Source organism: Mercenaria mercenaria, chromosome 2, assembly GCF_021730395.1.
Source record: "Mercenaria mercenaria strain notata chromosome 2, MADL_Memer_1, whole genome shotgun sequence".
Classification (NCBI taxonomy): Eukaryota; Metazoa; Mollusca; class Bivalvia; order Venerida; family Veneridae; genus Mercenaria; species Mercenaria mercenaria.
The window spans coordinates 30833767-30854120 of NC_069362.1; the positions used below are offsets into that span (position 1 = coordinate 30833767).

General features: G+C 33.4%; 1 long non-coding RNA gene across 1 annotated transcript; it reads left to right on the forward strand.

The window, feature by feature from the left end:
• The first annotated feature begins 5081 nt into the window (after nt 1-5081).
• On the forward strand, nt 5082-13770 carry LOC128548436 (uncharacterized). The gene is made up of 3 exons (XR_008367041.1): nt 5082-5168; nt 8786-8951; nt 12325-13770. It is a non-coding gene; the product is annotated as an uncharacterized LOC128548436 (long non-coding RNA).
• The last annotated feature ends 6584 nt before the right edge of the window (nt 13771-20354 follow it).

A 20354-nucleotide genomic window follows, 5' to 3' on the forward strand; every position in this document is an offset into this window, starting at 1 on the left:
TTAATTGGTTCTATGAAGTGTACATAGTAATGAAAGTCAAGTGTCATTACTGGTCAATCCAGATTCAACAGAATTAAGCAATGCAAGGGTCGCAATTAAGGTATACAGACACTAAATAGAAAACTGGCGCGGAAAAAATCATGGTAGTTGCAAAATGGCGCATTCAAAGAGTCCTCCTTTGCTCTGTAGAGCTTTTTTTCCCTTCCTTTTTTACATTTTGTTTGCTGAAATCACATAACAGATCTATCCTTGACATATAGGAAGCATTTTCGCAATAATATGATAGCATGACAGATTTATTATGGAAATGTAGGTCATACAATTTGGGGTATCATTTTTAGTTGATATTGTAGTTGGTTTGATTGACTGAAGTACATGACTCCCATTTCATGTTTTTTTTCATCACTGACAATATTCTTTAAGAAAATGTAATATGGAGCTGCGTTCAATAAACGCTTGATGGCCCCAGTGGCATCCTTGTCGATAGATTTTGCACCTAAGTCCAAAATGAGGTCAAGGTCAAACTGAGGTCAGGTGATGTTTGAAGATGAGGAATGGTCACAGTTTACATCTACATTTGTATATAAGTATCAATTCATTCTTGTAAGGGGTACTGATGCTAGACGAAACGGTCCCATTTGGTTAACCAACAGATGGCCCATATAAAGCAACCTAAGTTCAAAATGAGGCCAAGGACAAAGTCAAACTGAGGTCAGGTGATGTCTGAAGATGAGGAATGGTCACATGTTACATCTGCATTAGTATCAAGACATTCTAGGAAGGGGTATTGATGCTAGACAAAACGGTCCCACTTGGTTAACCTCGTACGGACGGACAGGACAATCACTATATGCCTCCCGCATCAGTAGATGCTGGGGGCATAAAAATGTAAGCTACAGACATTTAAAACGGGTCCTGCTCTGTGCTGTAGCCATTTGAAATTTGTCAACTTTATCTGGAATAAAGAAGGCCAGCTGTTCAGTATGTTCATACCTTAATGTCTCTCCACAAACATGGCTTCATATATAGATATTAGAAATGTGAACATCAGGTAATTTAGATGTTTTTCATGCTGTCTATTTCCTTTAGGAACTAGAATTTTATCTGGCACCATTTACTGACTTACAGCTTGATACCTTTGTTCATAACATGACCATGTATTGTTCCAAAAGTTTGAAGTCACAACATGTGGTGAACTAACTGGTATGCGACATGGGACACATTTGTTTGCCGTACATGCATAAAAACAAAACCACAAAGGGATAATGTTACGAGCAACCAACACTGATACACTCTGTTACTTTCTATAGTAAAACAGTTTGCTAGTTATTAGCTTTAGCTTCATTTGGCCGTTTCAAACAGTTCTGGTACATGCTGACTAATTCCGTAGTAAGCTGTCTTTTTGGCATAAAAACAAAAATCCAAAAGGAAACGACACATGAAAGAACGTAGACTTAAAGCTAACATTCATTATTAATGCATTATCTGGTTGTGATACTGTCTCAATACGTTTGCAGAAATATCAAAATGAAGCCAGAGAATATATTTTCTTAAGCAATTAGACTTATTGAAAGCACCCCCTGAGAGATGTTCACGTATGTAGCAAATATCATTGTATCAAGCAGGCTGTAGACAGGCATTTATAGCATACATTGATATTGCTAATCCTGTCAACTAGAAATGGTCAAGAGAACTGGTACTTTGCTTTAATTATGTTATACACTTCATAATTAGCTGCTATAAGTTGAAGGAAACTCATCAATGTAACTATAAGAATACATACAAAGGCAGATATTAATGTATCAAGCCAGTCCTGTGTACTTAGACATTTTGAAGACATGTGTGCTAGAGAGTGAATACTGGCAAACCTATTACAGTTTTAGTTAAATATTGAAAGGGCTGTTACGCCTAAAATTAAAAGTTGTTTGTTTAGGGTAACCAGATTTCAACTTTTGTAAGTTCACAAACAATGCTTGGGGCATTACCCTAAACAAGCAATTATTCTAGGACTTATAATTGCGCTACTGAGAGGTATTCCTAACACTGTACTGGACAAAGAGCACATATCAGCTATGATTATAACTAGGACGGCTAATATATTTTAAGGAGACATTGTTTATAAACTTATCGATTAATCTTTACCTTCAAAAATCTACATCTAACTCTAGTTGGTATGACCTTCTTTATTTCTGTATCATATTTTCATCTTAAACTATTTTTATATGTAACTATTTGCGTTCTTTGGGGTGTCTGCAGTAAATCACTGCACTTTAGAAATGTTTATAGTTATAAGCTCTGTGGAGGGGTTCAGTGAGAGGGACCGTCTAGTGGTAAAGGTGTTGTCAGATCAATAGGAAGGTCGTTGGTTCAAACCGTGCAAAGGTTAATCTATCATACAATACCAGTGATATTTTCAAGAAAGCGGAATTTAGACTGATTCTAAAACTTGAAATCTTTATCTAATTCAAATGAATTAGTATTGAATATAGTATTAATTAATAATAAATACAACAATATATTTAGTTCACATTCCATTTTCTTTTATTTTAAAGAAAGCGTTAGGATGATCGTATGCTTTAGCTTGAAGTCATTACTTGTCTTGAAAAACATATAAATTATGTTTTGTATCATACGTTTTACATGAATTTAAATTAGATATTGAATTACAAGAAAAACACAAAATAACCCCTTCTATAGCTGCTCTTTTTGAATGCTTAAAAATATGCATAGGGAAATCGAACTATCGGTACCCCATGTAAGTATAAGTACTGTAAAATCGGTTATATGAATTACAGTTGTAGTACTACGTATATATGAACTGGTTTTTATAAAATACCCTTAATAAACCTCAAAATGTAAAGAATGTTTAAATAATATTTTGATATAATTAAATACTAAAATTAGTTTTGTTTACCTGAGTGATATAATATTCACACTTAAAAATAAAGTCATCCTGTAAATGAAATTTTTAAAACAAATTCCCCCCTTTTAGGACCTCATCTATGTCATCTGTTAGAGTCCTATGTATCAAATGTATATAAAATGTAACTAAATAAATATTATGTCAATAATAGCTACTTATTTTGGTTTTAAATTAACCTTTTGGACATTGCTTTCAAAAATATATGATTAAAATATATGAAATATAGGTCCCTTTTTTGGGCCTCATTTTAAGCTAATTGGGGTTAGCGAACTGCGTGTCTCCTCCTTTTTTTGGATTCAGCATACTTCAAAATAGTTACATAAAAAGTTTGGTGCTTTCTTCACAAAAGGAAACATCTTTTTCCTATAACCTACTCACTATATCTATATAGTAGTTGAATGCTATAAGTGATAGCATATAGGCGCTGAGCATCCAGGAATCAGGGCAATCTTATTGAGTTGCAGCTTTAATTAAGAGAACATAGGCTGAGCATCTATGCGATAGGACTCGTACGTTGTTGTTCAAAGACATTGTCTGAAGGGAACTTCGACACAAAGGCCAGTCAAGTATAGTATCTCCAGCCTATAGGAGTTTAAGCTGCTGATTTTGAGTTGAAGATTGATAGTTGAAACATTGAATGATTTTTGCCTGATCCCTGAAATTATCTAGCTCATAAGTGAAATCATTTACGAATTATTTGTACACGAATCATTTAGGCAAGGTAGCCAGATGAAAATTTTATATACGAGATATTTGGTCTCACCGGCTATACGTTTTAACAAAGGACATTCTACATAGTCACCTTAGCGATAGGACCCATTTAATTGTTCAAGGCGTAGGCACTTCCCTGTGTCATATATCTCGTATCCTGACAAACAGAATGGCGTCGTTTGAAACCACCTTTCAAAATTGGACACTGGTGTTGAATTGATATGCTGATATTTATTTGAATTTTCTGATATCATGGAAAGCAAACCTGTTATTTTTTTAGCAGGCGACTATAAATGTAAATATGAGGATTGAATGATATTTTTGTGTGTTTACAAGGGTATAAACCACATTGGAACCTTTCATTCGCTAGCGCCATGCAGAGGCTCTGTAAGTTCGGCAAGAATTATGGAAATTAACGGTATGTTCTCTCTGATGGATCAAATCATAAATTAATAGTTGAGTCGTCATTATGTAAATCCAATGTAATTAATATACTAATATATTAAAGGTCAAAAATTTAGCTTGCAACAAAGATCCCTTATTATGTACCTCAACGAACAAATTGAAATGTTTCTCATCTTAGTGACAATGACGGACACAGTCGAATCCGATAAAACTGTCACAGAATCAGTACAACAATTTCAGTGAGGATAAAACTAAATAATGGAATGAAAAGCATATATCAATAAGGAAACTTTGAAACTGATAACTATATTACTACTTAATCAAAAAATTTCTGTATAGAATTTATTAAAATCAACACAGTAATATATAAGTGAAACATTCCGAATTCATTGACAGTAAATTGAAAATAAAACAGAAAGACTACGACGGTCCCTTTGCATCGAGTCATTGCAGAATTCCAGTCGCCAGTCAATGGGACAACGTTTTTCTAGAGCTTTAAACATGTTACGTGTCTAGCATTTATCTTGCTCTTTACTTAGTTACTGTCATAATAAATTAAACTAATATCACAACAGTGAACCTTTTTATACAGTAGAATTACCCTTTCTGTAGTTCATCACTTCTGAATAGTGCTATTTCTTGACATGTACTAAAGGTGTTATATACAATACAGATGAACTTGTGTGCCTTGTGCAAATACACTACTTTTTCTATAATAGAAATAGCTCCTTTCATAGGACATAACTTTGAAACTCTAACTCTTAGAAGTCATAGCGTTGGCAAAAGTATTTTGTTACAAAATAGTTCGTACCAATGTTTATTAGTATATAAAACAGTCTTTAAGTAAAATAGTTTGCATCTTGTATGTTGATCTTTATAAAGTAAAATATATTGAATCTACCAAAAACAACCAGCCTTGTTATTTGTCAATAAGCCAGATCGACCGAAATGCTGTAGTTTCTAGAAGTTTCTATATGCAATTACAGTCTGTCCCAAATGACATCAGCTCATAATATGTATGGAGTTTGAAGCGAAATAGAAACGATTTTCTCTTGCAGACATACAAAGACATTACGTATTGATTGAATCACTATGACCTTCCATAGTGTTAGAGCGTGAAGAAAAGGAAGTAAGTATAGTTTCCTATTTTCAAGAGTATAAGTAGAGTACATAATTTTATTTTCTTATAAGAAACATGTCGCTACAATGTTGAGTTTTTGTGTGATTGCTGATTTCTAAAATTTCGTGTCCCGCCCCTTAATTCGTCATATTTTCGTGTTTTCTTATTGCGCTCTAAAATAGTCCATGCGTGCTTGAAAGCTCTTCCGTGTCAAAGAACATTAAGAAAACATTTGACAAAGATTTACGTTTACTGTTATATATTTTGCCGAAATGCATTGCAAATATTTGTAAATTTCTTTAACCTCCATGTTGCCTGTCTATGTCTGCATAAATCTGTTTAAATTACATCTCATTCTTCACCGATAATTTGGTTCATTTGTCGTCAAGATATACTTGTAAACTGTAGAAATCAATTTGTGTGTATATACCTCTTTATATATAAAGTCAAATTCTATTGAATTAAATCCATCTCAAGAAAACATGTACAATAATTAAATGGTTATAATTAAACAAATATTATTGCATTTTCTCAAACACAGAATGCATTTGTTATATATTTTATTTCTATTAAATCTTGCATTTCCCATCTCTGACGGACATAGGATAACTCTTGAAGAACGGTACTCAAAATGTGTCACTCGTGCAGAAAGTCTACATTACAATATTGGCATATTAATTAACAAGTTATCTGTGTATATCTGTAATACGCTGATATGTATATTCTTGAAACAACTGTGAAAATGATCAGACAAGTAACGAAGGTATGATAATGTTGTAGTGTCTCAGCGAACTTTCATGTAATGCTTTTGTATATCTGTAAGAGAACATCGTTCCAATTCAGGTCAAAACATCACACAGGAAACATCAGTTGATGTTATTTTCGAACAGGCAATAGTAGGAAATTGCAGATGTTCAGTATTAGTCTGTCCTGTCTGATGGAAAATTAGACACTCTGGGTCCTAAACACAGATTTTCTTGATCCATAAACTGTGAAAGTTGTCTGTCTGAAACATCTCAATCAGCTTGAGAATTATGCTGTCATATGGCGTCAGAGAGGAATATTGCAGAATATAAGTACAGAAACCTCACTTAAGAGAAAAGAACTATTTTACATCCTTTATTACCTCCTAAAATAAAACTCAGCTCTTTGCAAATTCGAAATTATGCACTGCAAACATAGTCTCTATCTTGATTTTGTGTCTTACTGCTAAGATTACTTGCGAAAGGTTGTTCTAACGTATATCCAAACACTTTGATGTATTAAGATTTCCGGATATGTTTAAACACTTAGACTTTTGCTTTTCATCTTGCCTAGCCGTGCTCTAGAAAGGTATGCCCTTTGTGCTCCAATTTTGAAACGCTTTAGGTGCTCCAACCTAACACATTCTCTAGGTGCTACAACTTTAACCATACTCTTGTTGCTCCAATCTAGGACATGCTTCTAGTGCTCAAACCTAAGACATGCTATTGGTGCTCGAAACTAAGAAAGGCCCTTGGTGTTCCAACCTAAGACACACTCTTTCTGGTCCAGCCTTAGATATATTCTTGGTGTTCCAACCAAAAACATGCTCTTGATACTCCAACTAAGACATGCTATTAGTGCTCCAACCTGAATCATGCTGTTGGTGTTCCAACTTAAAGCATGCACTTTATGCTCCAACTAAGACATTTTATTTGTGCTCCAACCGAAAACATGCTCTTGGTGTTCAAACTTAAAACATTCCCTTTATGATCCAACTAGGACATGCTCTTGGTGCTCAAACTTAAGACATGAACTAATGATATATTCTAAAGTACATTCCTTAAAAGATAAACCCCTAGTGCACTGACTTATTTTTGGCGCTTATATGGAGTGTAATGTCTAAAGCACCCAAGATAATCGAAAGTGTATGCAATGCAAAAATTAAGGCAATCGCTTTTAGTACACACAACACAATGTACAAGTGACATACTGGAAAAAAAATCAGTTTGAAAATAATTTTTATTGATATAGCTTACTATTAAACACATTTTAATCGACTGTGTTGACTTCGATCCACAGCGCAATTCATACTATAATGTTAAATTGTTAAAAGAGTTGTTTGAACAAATTCCTGCCGACAAAATTTTGCAATTTTTTAAACAAACAGGCATATACACTCAACAAAATTCCTAATCGGTCAGTTGTTATTGTATTACTATTTTGTTAAGAATGCATGTATTTACACGAAATTTCACATACCGACATTTAAATAGGTACTGTAGCTAATTATTGATTTCTTTTTACCGATTCGCCGCCAAAGTAACCGCAATAAGCATTTTGACCATTTTAGCATATTTTACACGTGCAGAGCATGTGTACCAATATGCACGTTTTAATGAACACTTTTGACATTACTGACGAAAGTCCTACTAGAAAAACACATATCATCGTAAAAATGACACAAAAGCAACGCGCCCGGGCTGTCGGAATTATACATCACAGTTCAAAATTGGTCACTTCAATGAATTGTACTTATGTTGAATTTCGCCAAAAGAACGCGGATGGTAGATAACCAACGATTGAAGGTTCTTGTAAACGGAAATAAGGTTACAAATGGAAATAACCATCGAAGTAAAAGCTACAAACAAATTACATCAAAATTCTTTTGAAATTGCAAAAATAATTACACACGTGTCGTAAATGTATCTCAGCTAGCAACATTCCGACAGCTCGATCGCATTGCTCATGCGTCAATTTCACCATGATATGTGTTTTTCTAGTTGGACTTTCGTCAGTAATGTCAAAAGTGTTCATTAAAACGTGCATATTGGTATACATGCCCTGCACGTGCAAAATATGCTAAATTAGTCAAAACGCCTAATGCGGTTACTTTGGCGGCGAGTCGGTCAAAAATAAATTAATAATAAGCTGCAGTACCTATTCAAATGTCGGCATGTGAAATTTTGTGAAAATACATACATTATTAACAAAACAGCAATGCAAATATAAACTGACCGATTAGGAATTTTGTTGAGTGTATTATAAAATCTGAACATTATTTGATTTTTATTCATATCTTTTACTTTTCATGTTTACAACTGATTTTTTGCACTATATATGTATATACTTTTTTACTTTAATGGTTTTATATATGCTTTACAATTAACGTAATTCATTTAACTTTTTCTTGGCGATATATGACCTTTTTGTGTCGATTCGCCGTAAAACCCAACTCATTCATTCATTCATTAATCTTTTTTTTTTAATTTGATGGACGTTTTACTTCACTGCGATCAACATTTAGCCAAATATTTTACCTATTAGATATGTTTTCGGATTATGATCATCTAGGTATAATTTATCTTATGCTAGAAAAGAAATAATGTAGAAAAAATCCTGTTATTGACAAACAAATACAGTTAAAATCGTTTTGATTTCTTCACTTTTACTAGGGGTCATTCAGGTCACCTTTGATGAGACTTAATACCGCTGGAATATCTGTCTTCAGATGAAGCTACTGGAGGGACAATACATTTCCTTTCTTGTACATTACAATTATTAAATCTAAAGGAAACAAATAATGTGATGTAGAACAATTTTATTTTTGCAGGGTATATAACACACTGTTCGGCACGATATTGTAAACATCACTTTTATTACAGGATGAGACAGAGAATGTACATAATCCCTCATGAATAGCAATCTACAGACGTCATTAATAACTGGAGGCGCAATGCTCCCAACGTGTATTCCTTAGTTTCTAGAACAATGTCTTTTTTGCTGGGAACTTTACCCTGAAGAAATACAGAACTTTGTTATATCTAAAATGTACGTATTGATTAGTATGGATTAGTACGTCAAAATATCAGAATATATATTAACGTTTTTGGTTTATATACAATAAATTATGTTCTATCGATGTATTCCTAAGTAAGAATTCAACTGATTATGTCTTATGCGTGTCATGAGGAGAAGAGGAGAGAAAATCGTAATAAAGAAGGCGGGAAAATATTAAATTTTAAGCACTTGTTTGCGACCATTTAATACAAGAAATAACAGCTTATTTAGACATCATGTATCATTACAGCTACCTATTGGATTTGATGGCAATGTGAATTTAACCTAAGCAACGTTGAAGGTTTTTAATGTGTAGTGTTGTTAGACTAATTTATGTGTTGTTATCAGCTAAACGTAACTAAAAAGAAAATCCAAACAATAACAATTTCTTCGAAGAAATGTTAAAAAGGCAATATGAGTATCAAACCTGAAAACACGTCCTGAATTTTGTAATATCTTAACACTGAATAGACATCTTCACTGGTACATGGTTTACAGCTTTAAAGGAAGTGACCTCCAGATCGTACGACAACAAAATAGATCATTTTAAGATATTAGAAATGTATTGCTATATTTCTTAGGAAGGTGTTAGGGTGCATGAGGCTTGTTACATTTTTTTTTAACTGTCATGACCAGACTCAATGAAACTAAGTCTGCAATTTTGTTGATTGGTTGCGTGCTATGCTTCTAAAGGTTTCTTTCACAGATTTTTTATTTGTTAAGGAAACATATTAGAATTAGTTGTTTTAGTTTTATTAATTTTGTCATTCTAAATTGAATAGCGTATATCTTGGTGATTGTAAGGTTAACTGCCTTAATGAAAAATCTTTACTAGTATATACGCGGTCGTAAGACTATTGCCAAGGCAACCCAGGTTCGATTCCCGACTCAGATATGTTTCTTTTTCTTCTTGATTTTGCATCTCTAAAACTTAGGTTCTATTGTTCAAACTAAATGACAAAACTTCAATTTTAAAGAAAGATCAGATTAAGCCAAAATCTGTCCAGTTCCTTTAACAAGGTTGCACAATATTTAATCCCAAAAAACATTTTATACTTCGTATGAGAATACTATCCAAAATACTGCCGATAATTCATACAGTTTGTTGAAAATAATGCTCAAATCTTAATCTCATTGAAATCCAATATTCTGATAATATCCTTTTATAGAAACACGAAACTGTAATTTAACTGTAATCAAAGATATTAACTCAAAGATAATCATATCAGAAAATTTATATTTCTATCATTTCCTCTCAATTTCCATTCATGACTGGATTTTTAATACTTTCCAATAAGTTCTTTGGCTTACGACATTATTATATAAATGTATCTTACTTGGAAAAGAAGTGAAAGGAATGTTCAATGTATGGAACAAATAGTAGCATAACTTTCAGAATGGTCTTATAATTTAGGCAATTTTAAAAATGCTAAAATAGAATATGGAAAACCACAGCTAACTAGAGCCACTATACCATCAAATCATCAAAAATAACCTGATACATAAGGAAATAAAACGCAGCTAATATCACATATAGATCAGTGTGCATTTTTATATTGCCTCTGAAAATATTACAAAAACATAGTCACCTAGGACATGCTTGAATACAATATTGTAGTAACTTCTGTTCCAGTTTAGATTTCAATACAAGTTGCTTTGTAAGCATTCTGTCTATATCAAGACCTTTGAAAGTACATCTGAACTGCATGCCATTGGCTGAATAATCCATACATAATCAGTTCATACCAAGATTATGAAGTCATTTTCTTTCCGAAAAATTTCTAATTTAAGTTTTAAAAAAAAAATGAATAAAAGAATAAAACTGTGTGGAATAATATAATTTTTTTTTCAAGAGACGTTACCAAAATCTGTAAGAAGAACATTTTGAAATATAGAATGCAAACAAACGTAACTACATGATCCCTGTAGAACTGAAAACACAAGAGCACGGGAGACTGACTGTCTGAATTATAAATAATACAGTTATTACAGAAACACTCACATACAGTGTATTATTTCGCTGGAAAGAGCGATGGTCATAAATGATTGATAGTGGAAAGGGTAATTTGCCTGTACTGGCAAAGTTACTCGGTGGTGAAATTACAATATTATATCATATTTAGTGGACAGTGTCCATAAGCAGACGCTATAAGTGCTTATACATAGTTTCGAAGTTTTAGATGATCGATATAAACAGGTCAGTCATACCTTATGGCGCGGCCATTGGGGACATAAATCCTTCTTATGTATAATGGCAGTCAAGAACAGGGCAATGAGGTTTTATTTCCGAGTTGGCAAATACATCCCTAATTTTGTTATATCAGGAGAAATATGGGTTGAATTCTAGCTCTTATTCGCCAATGGAAAGTGTTAGCTAATACCTGGGCCCAATTATCTACTACAAAAAAAAAAAAGAATATAAATGTTTAACAAATTGGAATTTTATGTTTAATTAGTACAAAGCTGAACAATTATATAGATTAATAAATTCTAGTAATAGTGCCTCTGTAGAGGTAGAAATAAGCTTAGAAATCACTGTGCTTTGAAGCAAGATTATACGCTAAAGTTTCATTGATCAATCTGCACTTGGTAGGTGCAGGTGAAGAGTTGCCTTACGGTCTGCCTGAAGACGGACGCATTTGTACATTTTGTACAGAAAATACAGCTGAAAATGATTTTGATGGAAAATGAATACTATATCGTCAAAATGCAAATAAATGTCTACTCTTGCATCAGAAGATGCTTCTAGAATAAATATGCACAGGTTCGGTAATCCATCCAAAGTTATACATAAAATGTAGTACTAGGACTGGTAAATATAACCGGACCTGGCGTAGATTTTAAAAACTTTAAGGGGTTTAACTGCCTTATTGATTTATAAACCCCTTTTATTTGAAGTAGCGTTCTGTGGCAGATGTTTTCACATAATGAATGGCATTTAAGACAACGATTGTTTAAAGAGAGTTGAAATATTTGCATTTGTTTACTCCATTTCTATTTATAAATGTACTAGAATGTACCAAAAGAGTCATTAAAACCAAACTTATTCTGCAAGAGGCCTCTATATGCCCAAAGGACGAGGAAATCCCTTCCACACTCTCTCCTTCGCAACCGTTCTAGTCTCAAATTTTCTTGCAACATGCCTCCCAAATATTCTGGCTGGAGCCCTGAGTTGAACATCAGGATTTGAAAATTGTATAACGCAAATATCTTTAGTCTAATACTTTTTAGAATTAATATATCACAAGGAAAAATGTCGTAATGTAGGAGAATACAATTACTGCAGAATATATAACACGCGGTTACATTTGCGTTTTCTGTACTTTTGTACTCTGATCTTATTTTTACATCACTTTTATTGCAGGATGACACTGAGAATGTATATATTTTCTCTGGAATAGCAGTCTCCAGGCGACATTAACAACTGGAAGAGCAATGATCCAAAAAATACATTCTCTGGTTTCTAGAACAATGTCTTTTTTCTAAGAACTTTATCCTGAGGAAATATATTTTTTTTGTTATTCCTGAAATGAACGAATTAAGTAGTATGGTTTTACTTGCCAAAACATCCTAAGTTAGAATATGACAGCTTATATGCATGTTTTTATTTTCTTATCTCTTTTGCATGTCATGAAAGAAAATAATAAGGCAGGAAAATATTTAAACTTTAACACATGTTTAATGATAATAATTTATTGTTGTTTAAACATATCAGTGTATAGACATCATGTATCATCATATCTGCTTAATGGATTCGATAGCAGGACTATTGTGAACCTGAGATAAACTGTTTTATGTGTTTTCATGAGCCAAGAGTAACTAGAAAGGAAATCCAACCACAAACTTTAAACAATAACGATGTATTCAAAGAAATTCACAAAAGACAATTATAGTACAAAGCCTTATTTTTATAATATCTGAGCACTGAATATAATTGATTTGTAGTTTTAAGAGGACTAATCCCAGACTGTACGACAACAAAAAAAACGAAAAATGAAAGATATCATGAACATTTTGCTATATTTCTTCAGAAGGCTTTTAAACTTCGTTTCTGGCAACTTCCTTTTTATGGAAATCCATGAGCATTTGTTATTTTCACTATTTTTTTCAAATCAAAATTGAAAAATTTGTCACGGGTCACTGAAGGTAATCAGTCTTAATTATAAAGCTAAATATGTCGTAAAGAATGAATTCATCTATGTAAGTCTTTATTGTCGAGGCAATCCTGGGTCGATTACGAACTCAGACATGTTTTTCCTTGATGTACCATTTTTAAATAGTTTAGAAACAAAACTTGATGTTTTTATGATGTTCATAATATGAGCAAACGTCCGTTTTTAAAGAAAGATCATATTTAGGCAAAATCTGGAGGTCTGTCCCTTTAACAAAGTTGCACAATGTTAATCCACCAAACATTTGGTACTTCGTATGAACACTTATACCCAAAAAACACTGTCAAAATAATTCACACAATTTGTTACAAAAAAAAATCCTAAAAATGAATCTTAGTTCATCCCAGTATTCTGTTAATAATCCTTTTCAGAACTGTAACTTAACTATAATCAAATCAGAAAAGCGATCCCTTTTATATGAAAGTTAAGTATTTTCAGAATCGTTTGTTTACGACATAATTATGTAAATGTTCCTTACCTGGAAAAGAAGTGAATGGAAGGTTCTATGTATGCTCTTAACAGTAGCGTACCTTCCAGAATGTTCGGGGAATTAAATACTAAAATAGAATGGGGAAATTCATAGGTTATTAAAGCAATTACATATATTTTTAAAATAAACTTTTAATGATTTTATAGAATCTGACGCATAATAATGAAATAAAATAAAACTAATTTCACGAATAAAACAATGTGCGTTTTGTTATATTTAGTTTTTAAAAAGCTGTAGCACTGATATTACCAAAACATAATCATCTAGAATAGCATGCTTAAATTCGATACTGTGTGTTTGATCAAATTGCTATATAAATTGATTTGTATTTGTGACAGCCTGAAATTATAATGCATATCCAGACTGCACGGTATTTGTGGAATAACACATATATATTCACTTTGTTCAGACCGAAGCATGGATTTATGTTCTTCCCTTAAAATCGGGTCTATTTAAAACAAATAATTAAAGATAATACACATGGAATAACATTTTGCAAGCGGTATTAACAAAAGAAGTAAAAAGAACATTTGGAAGTAGAGAATGCGACCAAACGTAATTCCATGATTCGTGTGAAACTGAAGCCATAAGAGTACTGAGAATGAAAGACTAACTGTCCGTATTATAAAAATACTGTCATTACAGAAACTATCATATACAGTGAATTATTCCGCTGGGAAGAGCACCCGCCCGCTTAGCTGAGATCTACGGATCGCGGGGTCGCAAGTTCGATCCCCGGGCGGGCCGTATGTTCTCCGTGACGATTTGATAAAAGACGTTGTGTCTGATATCATTCGTCCTCCACGTCTGATTCATGTGGGGAAGTTGGCAGTTACTTGCGGAGAACAGGTTTGTACTGGTACAGAATCCAGGAACACTGGCAAGGTAAACTGCCCGCCGTTACATAACTGAAATACTGTTGAAAAACGGCGTTAAACACAAAACAAACAAACAAAAGCTGGGAGGAGCAATGATTAATAGTATAAATGATAATCGTCCTGTCCTGACAACGTTACTTGTCGGCGAAATTGCATTATTATATCATATTTAGTGGACAACTGCCATAAGCAGGCTCTATCAAATATTTCTGCTTCTAAATGTTTTCGTTTTGCAGTTGCAGATAACCGGTACTATAAAAATCGTTCACTAGTTGAAGATGCGAATGGAAGTATCTCGCCCGATGTTAACTGTTCATGCGGTAACGAGGCCACAATTAAAAAGCTACCTGTGAGCCAGATATCTCCATCCACATCTTAACCTAGTGATAGATTCTTTGTCTTGCATACCATATTTTTCAACCAATAGAAGAAATGAAATAAAACGAATGTCTTCTCCTTTTAGCACTAATGTAAGTGTAAGTTTGCTCTCGGACTGTTTTGTATACATGTAGTATATTGGTCAACATTGATTTCGTTTATAATACCTAATTTTAAGTTTTACATTCGTGTCATTCTTGAATGGAGATGTTACTGAGAAATGTTTTCCCTATGACCTTTCTATTTTGATATGTTCATTTTCCTTCCTTTCACTTTCATTTCTTCTTTTTTCTGAAACGTTTTGTTATAAGCATCGTTATCTCAACACAATTATCCTTAGAACTAGGAAGATTAACATGTAGATAGTTTCCAGCTATCTATAAATCATCGCTACAGTCATGAGTTCAACGACATTTCTTGAAACATCTGAAATATTCATTTTATTTGATCTACATACTGACCACACTTTATCATTGAAATCACCTAGCATAAAGAAAGGCCCCTGTATTTTCTTATTTCTTGAAAGACTTAAAATTAACCAGAACCTCTATAGATAAAAAGATACATGTATAATTAAGCAGATCAAGATCGGTAGCAATGCTTAGTTTCACAAAATGTATTTGAAGTATGTGATAAGACTTGATTGTGCCGCGATTAAACAAATCATATATACACTGAAACACTACAGAAAATTTATGTCAATTTTCAGTCATATAATCTGACGGCATGCATTGGATAAAAAAATAATAGAGACCTATTTATCAATCCATTTTTCGGAATTGAAATGGTCGAATCATGCATCACGCGATATGATATTTTACGTAAATAATCATCTTTTACAAATGTTTCCGCTTGGAGTGTTTAAGGGGCATAAAAGCTTATCAAATACAATTGAGATTAGAAGAATCAATATTGCATTTGTTCATAATGTTCAACAATTTCAAGAAATATTGACAAAAATAACTGTGATCAATATCGGAAACATTCATTTTCATGAAATTCGTGTGGTATAGTGAATTAGTTGAGGCAATACAGGCTAAGAACATACATATATCTTACTATCATATGTATCATCAAATAATTATTACTGTAAAATCATTAAATTTCGTGGTTTTGGTCAAAACGGCACTTCTGAATATAAAATGAAAGGGAATTTTACTTGTTCGTTGGGATTAAATTTCGTGGATCGTGTCAACCACGAAATCCACGAAAATTAGTCCCCCGCGAATATTAATGATTTCACAGTATTACATTACCACAGACACTATCATATAGCACATATATTTCTCATTCAGATCTTGTGATGTCGAGAATAACGGTGAATGTAATCAATTTTCTACAAATAATGCTGTTCGATAGGGCTACCTTTGTTATAAATTTCGTAAATATTTTGCTAAATTTCATTACCCTAATGAATAATAAGTCATAAAAATGAATACTTATCTTAGGATACATTTGCAACAAAGTATATCAAAAACATAGTCATAGCCTCTACTCCGTCTAAACAGCTGATCGCATGTATTGACATGCTGCCGTCTGACTGAGGTCCGGTAGGGGTAGCCGAATTCGGATCTCTATGTATAGATCTAACCAATCCCTGATTTCATGGGGTGTTGTTGAAAAGCTAATTAAGATTTTGGTAGTATCAATTTTCCAGTTGTATCTGGTAGAGTAGTGAAACGTTTTATCAAAAGAGGTTTTGGCCTAAGTTCAACATGATTACGGTTTGATGCTACGCTTTCTTCCTAAATTGTGCTTGACGGCACAGATGGAAGTCTTCATGATTAGTATTAAACACCCATAACACAGCCGTAGAGCCATGCATCGCATACTAGGCCCACAACAAAACGAAACTGTAACGGAAAAATATTGAATATTCAACGGGGAAAGCCATGTTGCTAAATCGCAGAAAATAAACAACAGTGGCGCACCGGCCAAGGACGACCGGCGGCCAAACTTATTGTGGGCACGATATCTCACTCAGCGGGTGCAAATGCAAGGGAGCGCAAATGCAAGGGAAAGGGCCGATTGGCGGGCAGGGGAAGAAAGTCGAAAGAAACGCAAGCAACAAAGACAACATACACAACACAAAATACGAGACAGACAGAAAACAAGTTGAAAATAGGGGCACCGCCTTGGAACAGGCCAATTGATCTGCTTTGATATATGTTTTCAAACATATTTCGCCGGGACATCTGCAGTGTTTCTCTTGATGCTCTGTCTTCTGCAAAGCAAAGACATTAAAAGTATTCTTATATGGTTTTTGGCTTGCTTTGTATATACAATATTATTTTTCTGCTTGATGTGGCACGCCTCCTATTGCTATTACGACTGATCGTGAGAGTATGGCTTTTATTCACACTGTCAAAAAACGTTGAAGCAGGATATCATTAACCAGTTAAATTTTTCCGGTGGTGTTTTGGTAACTGATCATCCCAAGGTGGTGTTCACTATTTAGTTAATTAGTCTGTTTTGTCTTCGTTGTCAATTTGTTATAGTCTGTTTATGTCTTATACACGTACATACATTCACTGCTATAGGGGTTAAATGTGAGGGGGCTGCGCTTCCTAAATGAGTTTGTTCCTGCTGGACCTTTACCCTTGTGTTTATGTCCAGTAAATTTACAGGAATTATTTATTTGCGTTTTGAACACATTAGAAGTCTTGATAGACATACTTAAATAACTGTAAACAAATGTACAGGTTCTCTTTCTTCTGCACGTATACATTTAAAATTGCATTTCATACTAACTGATAACTCAATTATTCTGTCATGATATATCTACGCCAATACAAGGGCTATAATGGAAATAAACGTGTTTGATATGTCACATTTTGTCCTAAAAAGATAACTGCAATAAAGCAAGCAGGGAATATATGACGGTAATTGATTACTATTAAGTCTTGCGATCTATAGAAACCCTTTGGAAGTTTCTTTGAAAAATATCATTAACGTTACTCTATGGGTTAAAATGTAACACTTTTTTGTTTTGAAAGTAATTCGATTACTGAAACATTCTTGAAGTGTGTCAAACAACAAAACTGAAATGTAATGTCTTTGCGTGTCGTCTGTAACAGAAAATAGTTCCAATTCAGGTCAAAATAACATGTAAAAATACCAGTCAATGCCAATTTTGCATCGGCAGTATTTGCATATTCTGTGTAGGAAATTGTCAGTATTAGTCCGTATGTCTAAAGACTTCTTCATCAAGGGACCGATCAATAACAGCAAATTGTTCAGTAAATGGGTTTCAGACATCACTTTGACTACAATAACACATCCCGATTTCTTAAAAATATGGCCACTACTGTGATTTGGGTTATTTCTATTCTTTGTAAAGTAAATATAATATCTGATTTCGATACAGTTCGCTAAGTCTTGAATATCAGACCACGAAAAATTTAAACTTACGTCTACTCGAAAGCACATTGTTCTACGCAACTAGTACTTGGATGTTATCGTAATTTTACACTTTAACAGGTATAAAATGCATATGCCAAAACAATTGACTGCACTGGAGAACGTCATGACGTTTTATTGAAAAGTGGTTTGAGTAGTTCATATTGAATCACATGCGCACCACCTTTGAATTCGAAATAAATAACTTTCTAACTAATACTCTGATAAGACCTTTCTTGGAGAATGATATATCCTAACTTTGTATTTTTGTTCGGAAAAAATCAGTGCATTTGAAAATTCAACTTAATAAGATTCCGCCAGTTATAGCAAACTTATTGGCATTGCATTGTAAGAACTGTGTGCCTATAAACAATTAAGAACGTGAAGCTTTACAGGACTGTAGTTGAGCACAGGCAGATTTATCATTGGATTCAACCAGTGAGAGCAGAATCACAGCTTACATATTTAACAAAATGACATTTTGGGAAATAGGTTAAATACCCTCAGTTCCAAAAGAAAGTGTGCACTTAGTTTTCTGTTATTTTTTTAACAAATTGGTGTGCATTTTAGATTTTGAGTTATACCCGAGAGTTAGTGTATGAAAAAATGAAACAAAAACGTCGGGGAATTTTATGAAATATTTAAACTTAAAAAGTGCACACTTTCTTTTGGAACTGAGTATATATCTGTTGCAACAAAATAATCGCCGTATTTCAACAGCAAAAAAGATTATGTACCATGGAATCTTTTCTACACTACACTGGGCAGTTGATCAAGTATTCGAATGAGTTTTTATCTTGATATGTGCCATGAGTTAAAATAACTATAAAAAGACACCATTCTGCTCACTTTGTGAAAAATGCATCCGCCTCTCAAAATGAGAAAACAAGAAGCTCGCTAGCTCTTCTTTCTTATTTTTACATTAATCAAAGTAAAGGAAGTTTGATCAAGAAATTTGAAAATGATCACATTGTTCTGGCTGTTTCGCCTATTACGATTTGTTTATATATTTATCACCACTGTAATAGGACAGAATAGTACATGGTCTTCATTACACCTATGGCAAGTAGATATACAATATAAGTAATGAAACGCAACACACCATAGCCCACATGCGCAGATGGTAATGCATGCTTAAAGACGGCAATGGTTTAAAATATGTAGAAAGTGTATCAACATAAACATCACCAAAGCTTCCTATCTTGTATTACGTAAATATCCATGTAATATAAAGCTTAGTTCCATGGTAATTCGATGTAATGCACTTCGTATGTTACTGCAACCAAACACCACGTGCAAAAACATTGTCATAAAAGTATATTGAATCTCTCTTGTATTACGAAATTCGGAGATGTTAAACATTTTTGCAACTGCTAGATAAAAAAAAGGCACACAAACATCAAACTATTTTAACGAAAATGTAGAAGTGTATTAGGGACGAATTTAACTTTGACAATGGTAGTCATCCCCCTCCTTATCAAAATTGTAAGGGTTGTATATTTCTTATTTTTCCAGTTGTGCAAGAGCTTGCTATAAGCAAGTTGCAAAACAGTGTTGCAAAAGGGTTACCGTCTTTACAAACAACACAGATAATCAGGAATAAATTTTAAAGAAATAAAAAAGAAACGAGGACAATTGAAACTTTCAGTTTCTCTACAAAGTCTGTACCCCCAGACGATCTTTATTATATTTATCTTTTATATTACAGGAGGAGACATAGGCTGTACATCATTCCGCCAGAAAAGAAGTCTCCAGACGTAATTATTAGCGGGATATATGGGCAATACTCCTAAAATACTCTAGAAACTTTACCCTCGGAAAATACATTATTTTCCTACGCCTGATAATTTTATCGGTAAATGAAAACCCAAATATTTTAAAGACCATCATCAATATATGTTTGTTTCAAATATCTACAATATCGTATTATCTAGATTTATTATCAAGCTAAACGTTTCTAATAAATTTCAGAATTATCTTATTTACATTGTATTATTCCGTGTCAATAGTCAACGTGTACCCAATACATTACAACAGACAAGGCAAGTACCTGACCCAATTAACCAGCAATATGATA